The following is a 10,947-nucleotide window of genomic DNA, read 5'->3' on the forward strand; positions in this document are numbered from 1 at the left end:
ACAAGTGGCTCTTGTATGAGAGATGTGCGGGCTGTCTACATCCCATTAGTTTCAGTGGCATAATGTAGAGGCTTCTGGTAGAATATGCTTGTTATAATCAGTGAGCAATTTAGCATAAAATTTGTCTGCAGTGTCCTTGGTGAAACCATAAAATATTTAATGGTACCTTCAATCAATTCTGCTTCAAGATGTTTGGGTGGAAGCCTGCCCTCAGTGATCCCTCTCTCTGATGGTGCACTTTCTCCTTGTCTTTGTCACTATGGGCACTGGCTTGCCTTCTCCCTCTGGGCCCATTCTGCAAAACCACCTAAATGGAGAGCAACATTAGTGAGGGATGCTGTTTCATCTCCTTTATTTTTTCCCACGCTTGTTCTGGAAGTTCAGGGAAACAGGCTACGACCACAAGGAGAATGCACAGCTAAACCCAGTCACTCCAGGATTAGCAGTGGCCCCTCAACCAGGATGCAAGTCTAAACAATGCCAGTCTTTGGATCCAGCCTTTTCAATGAAGTAGTTGTGCTGCCAGTTTGATCCTTGCAAACACATTATCATTTTATGTGAGATTTCATCATTTTATTGAAGGTCTGTATATTATTGATGAGGCTACATAAATCACTTGGGAACCAAGTCTCTCTTGATGAACAGAAAAACTGTGAGTGGAGTATTTACCCAAATATTCAACATTATGTATCCAACGATGTCTAACCAAATGCCTCTGGAGACTCACAAGAATGAGCTGTGGAAGTGATTGTCATTCCCTGGATTCAGATCGATTTGTCTCTAGTGGTCAGACATGATATTGCAGTGGTATGCAAGTTGTCTATCTGTTCAGTTGTGTCCGACTCTCTATCACTTTGTGGATCGATGCTCTCCATGACTTTCTATCTCTTACAGCTTCCTTTATTTCCATCAAAGTCATTCCAGTGTCCCTTCTGATGGTGTCAAGGCAGTGAGTCCTAGTCCTATGCAACATACCTGGATAATGTGCTTGCTTGATGCGACTGAATCATTCAATTGCGCTGGATGCAGAGTTGCAGCAGAAGAATTATACACCTATTCACGAGACTGTACAGGCCAAGGGCTCAGCTATAAACACTTGGGGCTGAGCTGTGGCAAGGCCAGGCAGTTTTAATTCTAATGCATAATGCATAATGCATATTCTCTAATCTTCATAGAGAATACAGTCCTCAGTAATGTGTCTTCAGAATGGGTATATATTACATTCAATATCAGAGGTGGTATACTTCTGAAGAGCAGTTTCTTAGAGCAGTTTCTTAGAGGATCTATTACTCATATGACCTATTTATGGACTTCCCTGGGTAATCCAACAGGCCACTATGGAAACAGACAGCAGGCAAGATTGGTCTTTGGCCTGATCCTGCATGGCCAGAATGCAATAGAGTAAAAACTGCTGGCCATGCAGGAGCTCTACCCCAGGTGTTTATATTTGAGTCTCTGGTCTGTACAATTTCCTGAATGGTCTATAAGAGTGCCTCCAATTTCCAATTTCAGGCAAGATGTGGGCATTCACTTTTTGAAAATTTGGAAATATTTTCTAAGAGGTATAGAGGAATTTTCCTGCCATTAGCTCACTCGTTTTCTGTGGTTAGCAGCACTTCATAGTAACGTGGGTTCCAATAATGCTATCCACTCATTAATAGATCTATTTAAATAAAGAGCAAGTTGGTACTTTGACTAAGATAAAAGTATATATAACACTCGGCAACCTTATTTTAGTTTACATATTTCTATTTGTCTTTCCAGGATTCATCTGAGTGACTTTTTAGCTAGACCAACTCTTGATTTTGTGGTTAACTTAACCCAGCATGAAAATTGTTTCTGAGTCATTGCTGTCCAGATCCATCACAAGCTGTTCTCATGCCACGGGTTCCAGATCCCAAAGGTGCACTATTCTTCCCTGCCATCCCTGCATGTATGCTGTATGATGACCAATCTCATGCACTTGGTCTGCCTGGAGCACTATTCCGTTTTCCTTCCAGTCCTCCAACCCCCAGCACAACTTATCATAGAAACAAAGAAATGCCCAAAGTGCAAATGATAGATGATGCCTATGGGCCAAACAGAATGAAAACAAAGAACAGTGGTTTTAAATCTCACCAAAGCAAAAGAGTTCCTTCTGGAATCTTCATATTCCCAGATTGCTGTTTTTGCTTTGGGGAATTGATGTACTTTTTGACATTTTGGAGTTTATAAGCCCACTTGTACATTTTTTGATTGATTGGTTGATTGATTTCATGCCATCAAGTTGTTGTTGACTCTTTTTGTTGTTTATTCATTTAGTCGCTTCCGACTCTTCATGACTTCATGGACCAGCCCACGCCAGAGCTTCCTGTCAGTCGTCAACACCCCCAGCTCCCCCAGGGACGAGTCCGTCACCTCTAGAATATCATCCATCCACCTTGCCCTTGGTCGGCCCCTCTTCCTTTTGCCTTCCACTCTCCCTAGCATCAGGATCTTCTCCAGGGTGTCCTGTCTTCTCATTATGTGGCCAAAGTATTTCAGTTTGGCCTTCAATATCGTTCCCTCAAGTGAGCAGTCTGGCTTTATTTCCTGGAGTATGGACTGGTTTGATCTTCTTGCAGTCCAAGGCACTCTCAGAATTTTCCTCCAACACCACAGTTCAAAAGCATCTATCTTCCTTCTCTCCGCCTTCCTTATGGTCCAGCTCTCGCAGCCATATGTTGCTACGGGGAACACCATTGCTTTAACTATGCGGACCTTTGTTGTCAGTGTGAGGTCTCTGCTCTTAACTATTTTATCGAGATTTGTCATTGCTCTTCTCCCAAGGATTAAACGTCTTCTGATTTCCTGACTGCAGTCAGCATCTGCAGTAATCTTTGCACCTAGAAATACAAAGTCTTTCACTGCTTCTACATATTCTCCCTCTATTTGCCAGTTATCAATCAAGCTGGTTGCCATAATCTTGGTTTTTTTCAGGTTTAGCTGCAAGTCAGCTTTTGCACTTTCTTCTTTCACCTTCATCATAAGGCTCTTCAGTTCCTCTTCGCTTTCAGCCATCAAAGTGGTATCATCTGCATATCTGAGATTGTTAATGTTTCCTCCAGCGATTTTAACTCCAGCCTTGGATTCCTCAAGCCCAGCATGTTGCATGATGTGTTCTGCGTACAAGTTGAATAGGTAGGGTGAGAGTATACAGCCCTGTCGTACTCCTTTCCCAATCTTAAACCAGTCCGTTGTTCCGTGGTCTGTTCTTACTGTTGCTACTTGGTCGTTATACAGATTCTTCAGGAGGCATACAAGATGACTTGGTATCCCCATACCACTAAGAACTTGCCACAATTTGTTATGGTCCACACAGTCAAAGGCTTTAGAATAGTCAATAAAACAGAAATAGATGTTCTTCTGAAACTCCCTGGCTTTTTCCATTATCCAGTGGATATTGGCAATTTGGTCCCTAGTTCCTCTGCCTTTTCTAAACCCAGCTTGTACATCTGGCAATTCTCGCTCCATGAATTGCTGAAGTCTACCTTGCAGGATCTTGAGCATTACCTTACTGGCATGTGAAATGAGTGCCACTGTTCGATAGTTTGAGCATTCTTTAGTGTTTCCCTTTTTTGGTATGGGGATGTAAGTTGATTTTTTCCAATCTGATGGCCATTCTTGTGTTTTCCAAATGTGCTGGCATATAGCATGCATTACCTTGACAGCATCATCTTGCAAGATTTTGAACCGTTCAGCTGGGATGCTGTCATCTCCTGCTGCCTTGTTATTAGCAATGCTTCTTAAGGCCCATTCAACCTCACTCTTCAGGATGTCTGGCTCTAGCTCACTGAACACACCGTCAAAGCTATCCCCGATATTGTTATCCTTCCTATACAGCTCTTCTGTATATTCTTGCCACCTTTTCTTGATCTCTTCTTCTTCTGTTAGGTCCTTGCCATCTTTGTTTTTGATCACACCCATTTTTGCCTGGAATTTACCTCCGATGTTTCTAATTTTCTGGAAGAGGTCTCTTGTCCTTCCTATTCTATTGTCTTCTTCCACTTCCACACATTGCTTGTTTAAAAATAATTCCTTATCTCTTCTGGCTAACCTCTGGAATTTTGCATTTAATTGGGCATATCTCCCCCTATCACTGTTGCCTTTTGCTTTCCTTCTTTCTTGGGCTACTTTTAGTGTCTCAGCAGACAGCCATTTTGCCTTCTTGGTTTTCTCTTTCTTTGGGATGTATTTTGTTGCCGCCTCCTGAACAATGTTGCGAACTTCTGTCCATAGTTCTTCCGGCACCCTATCTACTAAGTCCAGTCCCTTAAATCGATTCTTCACCTCCACTGCATATTCCTTAGGAATATTAGTGAGCTCATATCTAGCTGATCTGTGGGTCTTCCCTAATCTCTTTAGTCTGATCCTAAATTGTGCAAGAAGAAGTTCGTGATCTGAACTACAGTCAGCTCCAGGTCTTGTTTTTACCGACTGTATAGATGTCCGCCACCTTTGGCTGCAAAGGATGTAGTCAATCTGATTTTGTTGTTGTCCATCTGGGGAAGTCCATGTATAAAGCTGTCTCTTAGGTTGTTGGAAGAGAGTGTTTGTTATGCAGAGTGAGTTGTCTTGGCAAAATTCTATCAGCCTATGTCCTGCTTCACTTTGTTCTCCCAGGCCATGCTTACCTGTAATTCCAGGTCTCATTTGACTGCCCACCTTAACATTCCAGTCTCCTGTGATGAAAATAACGTCTCTTTTAGGCGTGTTGTCCAGTAGGTGCTGCAGCTCCTCATAGAACTGCTCTACTTCAGCTTCTTCAGCATCTGTGGTTGGGGCATATATTTGGATCACTGTGATGCTAGATGGCTTGCCCTGAATTCTAATTGAGATCATTCTATCGTTTTTTGGATTGTATCCAAGCACTGCTTTAGCCACTTTACTATTAATTATGAAGGCTACTCCATTTCTTCTGTGGTCCTCTTGTCCACAGTAGTAGATCTGGTGGTCATTTGATGTGAAGTGGCCCATTCCAGTCCATTGCAGTTCAATGATGCCCAAAATGTCTATCTTTAATCTTGACATCTCACCAATAACCACATCCAATTTGCCCTGGCTCTAGATCTTACATTCCAGGCTCCAATGGTGTGTTGATCCTCAGAACATCGGATTCGCCGTTTACCACCAGCACCGTCGGCCGCTAGCCCTCCTTTCGGCTTTGAGCTAGCTGCGTCATCACGTCTGGGGCTAGTTGAACTCATCCTCTGTTCCTCCCCAGTAGCATTTTGACCATCTTCCGACCTGGGGGTCTCATCTTCCGATGGTATACCGACATATCTCTGGTTGTACTGATCCATTTAGTTTTCATGGCAAGAATACTGGGGTGGGTTGCCATTACCTTCCCCAGGGATCGCATTTAGTCTGACCTCTCTGTCATGACCTTCCCGTCTTGGGTGGCCCTTCACGGTTTAGCTCATGGCATCATTGAGGTGCTCAAGCTCCAGCCATCATTGACTCTTAGCAACCAGATAGATAGATTTTTCTCCATGATGATTTGTCCCTAGCCTGGTTCTTTAGCTCTTCCAAAGGTGCACTCATGGCTACTGTAACTGAGCCCACCCACTTTGCTGCTGGTCATCCCCTTTTCTCTTTCCTTCCACCCTTCCCAGCATGAAGCCTTCTCTAGAGAGCTGTGTCTCCACATAATGTGTCCGAAGTAGGATTGCACATTACTTGTACATTACCTACTCAAAAAAATATAGTCAAGCAAAATGCCATGCAAGATTCCACCACTAGTTTTAGGAAACTGACCTGGTACCACCAACCAAGAACAAGTTCCTCCTTTGGAAGGCTGGAGTCTGGTCATTTGGAACAAATAGTATGGAATTAGATGCTATGTCTGGATTGTTCTGGGATTCCTAAAAGATGACATAGAAATGACCAGAGAGAGAGAGTTGGGTTTAAAACAGGATTGAAAGATTTCAGTTATAAATATATCAACTCTGACCATTTATAATTGAAATATTTTTATATTGTTTTAAAAATCCTTATTACTCCCATCTCTCTTTCCAGCTCCCATAATTAAAACACTTTTGAGGATGAACTACTCCCCTAAGTAATAAGTAGTTTTACTCAATTAATTATACTATTAGTTAAATATGTATTTTTGTAACATGCATATTCACCTAAGTATTTGCTTGAGCTACCAAATACATATTTAAATATGTATCATACATTTTAATGCATAATAATTATTTGTGAGAAAGCAATAATCTTTCTGAGACAGATCTGGCTAGGGAGCAGAAACATACACCTGGCAATAGAGGTTTTGCCTCACCAGAAACATGGCTGCCACGATGCATGCAGGAAACTGGAAATTTGCCACATGTACACATACAATACTGTAATGGGGAGATAGAGGTATCGCTGTCCTTGTGCCACTAAAATCCACAATACAGGAAACATATGCAGCATCCTGCAAAAACTCTCCATGCACATAAACTGCCAAGTCAGTTCAATAATCTCCATGCTGCAATTCACCTACGACCAGAGGTTCAAGCTCTGACTTTCCCAATTAGTAAGATATTCCAGGCCTTTCTTCCTTAGCAGACTGGATTAGAATCTTGTAGGGTTTTCTAAAACAATTTCTCTTTCTTTTTTGCCAGCCATTCCAAATTTGCCTCAGGTTTGGTGACGGCAAAACCCCAAGTCAATGAACCCAAGTCATTCTGAAGGAGCGACCTCCTTTATTAGCGAACTAAACTATTTAAAACCAAAGGGGCGTCTTACGTTGTTTTATACTGGATGAGTTACTCTTCACTGTAAGTCTATATTAGAAAAATCCTTCTATTTTCTGATTGCTCTTCTGTTGCTTTAGGGAATCTGCTTTTCTTCAACGCTGTTTCATCTTTATCTAGGTTCTGATCTTCCTTACTTGCTTACTTATTTTCCCAACTTGTGTGGAAAAGTGTTCTCAACTTTCAGTTAGCTGGAAGGCTTCGGGACCGTTCGCTTCCTCACCTCATCTCCATTTCCACCAGCGTCCAACTCAGCAAAGGCAGACAGAGATAGACTTGCCAGTTGTTCTCTGCTGTTCACGGCCGTGCTTGCTTCTTTCTCGTTGGGATGTTTGGATCAGAGCCACCAATATACTGCACTGCTGTGTCTCAGAAAGTCTTGGATTCTCCTCTTTAAGCTCTGATTTTTCCTTCTCTTATAAGAGACAAGCAGCAGCTTCTTCCTCTTCTTCCAACCAACAGCAATTCTTCCAGCAGCTTTGCCACACCATGTTCCATACACCATCTAACCGTCTTGTGTCTCCTTTTAAGCCCTCTGACTCCACCTCTCACTTTCTAGGAAAGATAAGGTATCTACAGGACAGGCTCCTAAGATAATGACTTTGAGGCATCCTGTCACATTCTTTAAACTAGTTAAGCAGGTAAGCAAGTCAGGATAATAATTGTTACTGGAACATCTATTCCCAAAGCTGTACCAAATGCCCACAGAACTTTTGCTCACTGAAAGTAGCTCAACCACACAGTGGTTACCTGCAAACATTCCAGTTCAGCATGCACCTTACCTGTTGTGTAAGGAACAACAAGAAAGAGTTTGATAAGGTTTTGGAGAAGCACCACCATGATAACACAGCTGGCAATGAGCAAATGCTTTCTTCACAGGATCTATATTCATTTTACAACTCGTTCTTCCCATATCTCACATACACATTCCCCAGACAGAGTGGCCATTTAATCATCACATCCACCCCACCGAAAGGACACACATTTACCTGTGCTTATTTCTGCTTGAACCTGTCCAAATTTTACATCATAACATTTACCCAGAAATACAGTAAACTACATCTCACCATAGTGGGAAGACTGCTTGGCCAAGAAGGTTACCTGCTGATGGGCCAATTTAAGGCTTCCATTCTCTTTTCTTTATCTCTGGTGGATGGACAATCAGATGGAGGACTGTTTTCTGTTAAAAAAACATCATCAGCTTCTCACTTGGCTGGAGGGCGAGGTTATTAACCATGGTGGCTGACACATGACCTATACTCCAGTGTATCCAGGGGGCATTAGATTGGAAAAAGCTTTCTTAATGGTTTGACTAAAAAGGGGACCAATCCCTCCAAGGAAAGAAGTTTGCTTTTTAAGAGCCTTTATTTGAACTGACTTACACAGCCTTTGCAATCAGATGAACACACAAGATGCAGTGGCTTCACCTCCTGCTGGTTCCCTCAAGGAGTCTCCAAACTCTCTTCCCACAACCTTGCTTTATTCTCCGTGCAACTTCTGGAGCAGCCGACTAGATCTGCTGCCACCAGCCATTTTCCTCCATAGAAATCCTGTCAGCCACTAATTTACCAGAGAGGAGGCAAATGGCACCCCCTCTCTTTAGTAGCCTGACCTGTGGGGGCAGGGGGATTTGTGGATGAGCACTGCTAGTCCGTGAATTCTAAATCTTTGTTCTAAATAGCAAGATGAGAGGCCTACAAGACACTTGGAAAGAAAAAGAGAAGAATGAACAGCTGCTTTTTGAAGAAGTTGATCTCGGTCACTCTCAGCTCAGGGACTATACCTACCCGGTCAGCCCAGGATCTCACTGAGACACACACAGACACATACCAGAACAAGTTTACCCAGCCCAGATCTCAGTCTTGCTTTCCGAATTCACTGAATGCCAGCCCATTTGCTGTTCGCTGGGGCTCTGTCCTCAAATGGTTTTTAGCCAGCTTCAGGAGAAATCATAGTCCTCCAAAAATGACAAAATGGAGACTGCCCCTTGAGAGGGGAATGCCATCTTCCTGATTGGTTCCTTGACTTTTGTTCTTCCCAGTTTTTGGGAGACTCTAGTCATCTCCTGGATGGTCAGGTCAGGTAATTTTCCTTTAACTCTTTTAGACCCTGAACCTCATGAAATGGAATATCCCCACATGCACAATGTCTTTCTCCATCCTTTGCCCACCAGTTTTTTGTGGTTTGCCTTACAAGGGACTCATGCCTTCTGATTTGTTTGTGGCTCTGAAGGCTGAATGTAAGGCCTGGGGGTAGGTCTCAGGGCAGCCCGCACAGACACACACCGCACCTTTTCTTCCTGGTGCTGAAAAGAGGGCATGTGATGATTTAAATCCTCACAAGTGGGATTTAATGTTAATGAATGCATTTCCAACACAAAAGCTGCTGAATGAAATAATGAATTGGTGGAGCCATTAACATTACTTAATTCTCTTGCATAGGGCAGATAATTTCTTTTGCATGTAACAGTTCATTTAAAATTAAGCAAAATTAGCCTTTCCAGTGGTTGAGCATAATGTTTTTAAAGGGGCACGAGAGACTCTGATTATAAGCTGGAATTGTATGTAACCAATGCAAGGTGCGTGCATTACCTTACCGAGATGTTTCATTCTACCACTATTTCTATCTTGCCTTTCCATCAAAGTCAGGATAGCATATCTCTTCTCACCTCACCTGAATTGCCAAAGGTAGATTAATCTGAAAGAGAATGAGAGAGCTTCATAAGCAAACCTGGGTCTCTCTGATTAGCACTTAGATGCATAAAACAAAAAGGCAGATGGAGATCTGCTGGATTATGATGGCGCTATCCCCAGTGCTCGTCCCTGCTCAACAATCGCATCATTTCCTCTTGCCTCCAATATTCCTTGAACAGCAAATAGCAACACAAATGTCTCACTGTTTCACGCATACGAATACTTGTTTCTTATTCTGGATAAACTATTTGGCCGCTGGACAAGATTATTTCCATATGGAACAGGATTGTTATCACTTAATAGAAAATAATTATCCAATGCAAATTGCCGCTTTGTCAAGTCTAGAAAGCAGCGAGCTTCAGAAAGGATTTTAGCTGACTGCTTAGCTGGCTGTTGAAGTACATGTAACTACAGAGATAACGCCCAACATTTATTTATATTTTTTTTCTTGAGATGGAGGAGAATTGGCATTGGAACATGAATGCTAAGAGAGTCCTTGGTCTTTTGAAAAAGTTGTGTGTTTTCAGTGGAGAACACGAGATGACTTGGCACATTTCAGTTGAGACTGGACAGCATCAGGACTTTCCCTATCCAAAGGCTGTAGTACTTAATAAGCTCTTGGATTTCAAAAAATACTTTGGGTCTTGCACAGAGTTAACTAAATGGAGGATTCAATTCACCCTTGTTGAGAATGGAAGAGATACAGAAAAGAGAGCTCTGGCTTCTTGTTACCTTTGACGGTTCCCTGTAGTATGAAACTGAGTTTCGTACTTTGGCTGAACGGAATGTGACATCTCTGACAAGTCCTGCACTGCAACCAACTGCATATACCCAAACCAACATACATCTGATTCTGAACAATAGTAATTCCTGCATTTTTGCCATTTAGATATATTTTACTCTCTCAGAAATCCTCACAACAGCCTCCCTATTGGAAATAAAAATGGTGCCCATCCCTGGAGGAACTCAGTACCTTCTTGTTGGATTATGGCATCACCTACCCATTTCATACAAAGGGAATAGCTAGTTACAGATGCATGAAGAAAGTGTGCTGAGCAAGAGTTAGGGTGAAGGTTAGTTGAACACAACTCTGCCAAACACACCCTTTCAGCTCTTATCCATAGTAGAATTTCTCAGCCTTTGCCTGCAGCAAAAAGCTTTCTCAGCCTTTATCTGTAATAGAGTGCCTCATCTCTTACTAACTCCCCAGATTCCAAACTGTTTTTATGTTCCTTCATCAGAAAAGAATTTGTCAATATTGTCACTCATCTATGTTTACAAAGCTGGGCCTTGATGTTCAAAACAAGCTATTCAAATTTGAATCTGAGGGGAACACCCAGGATGTTCAAGTTGTATTGCAATAGAGATACCCCAGAGTGCTTATGGCTTACCTGGGTTCAGGGCTAGAATTAGTTCATTCTTGTCATGTTACTGCACAATGTCCAATTGTCCAGAGTAGAAGAGCTACATCCCAGGCTACTCAAGTTCATTAG

Source organism: Candoia aspera, chromosome 2 (genome assembly GCF_035149785.1).
Source record: "Candoia aspera isolate rCanAsp1 chromosome 2, rCanAsp1.hap2, whole genome shotgun sequence".
Lineage (NCBI taxonomy): Eukaryota > Metazoa > Chordata > Lepidosauria > Squamata > Boidae > Candoia > Candoia aspera.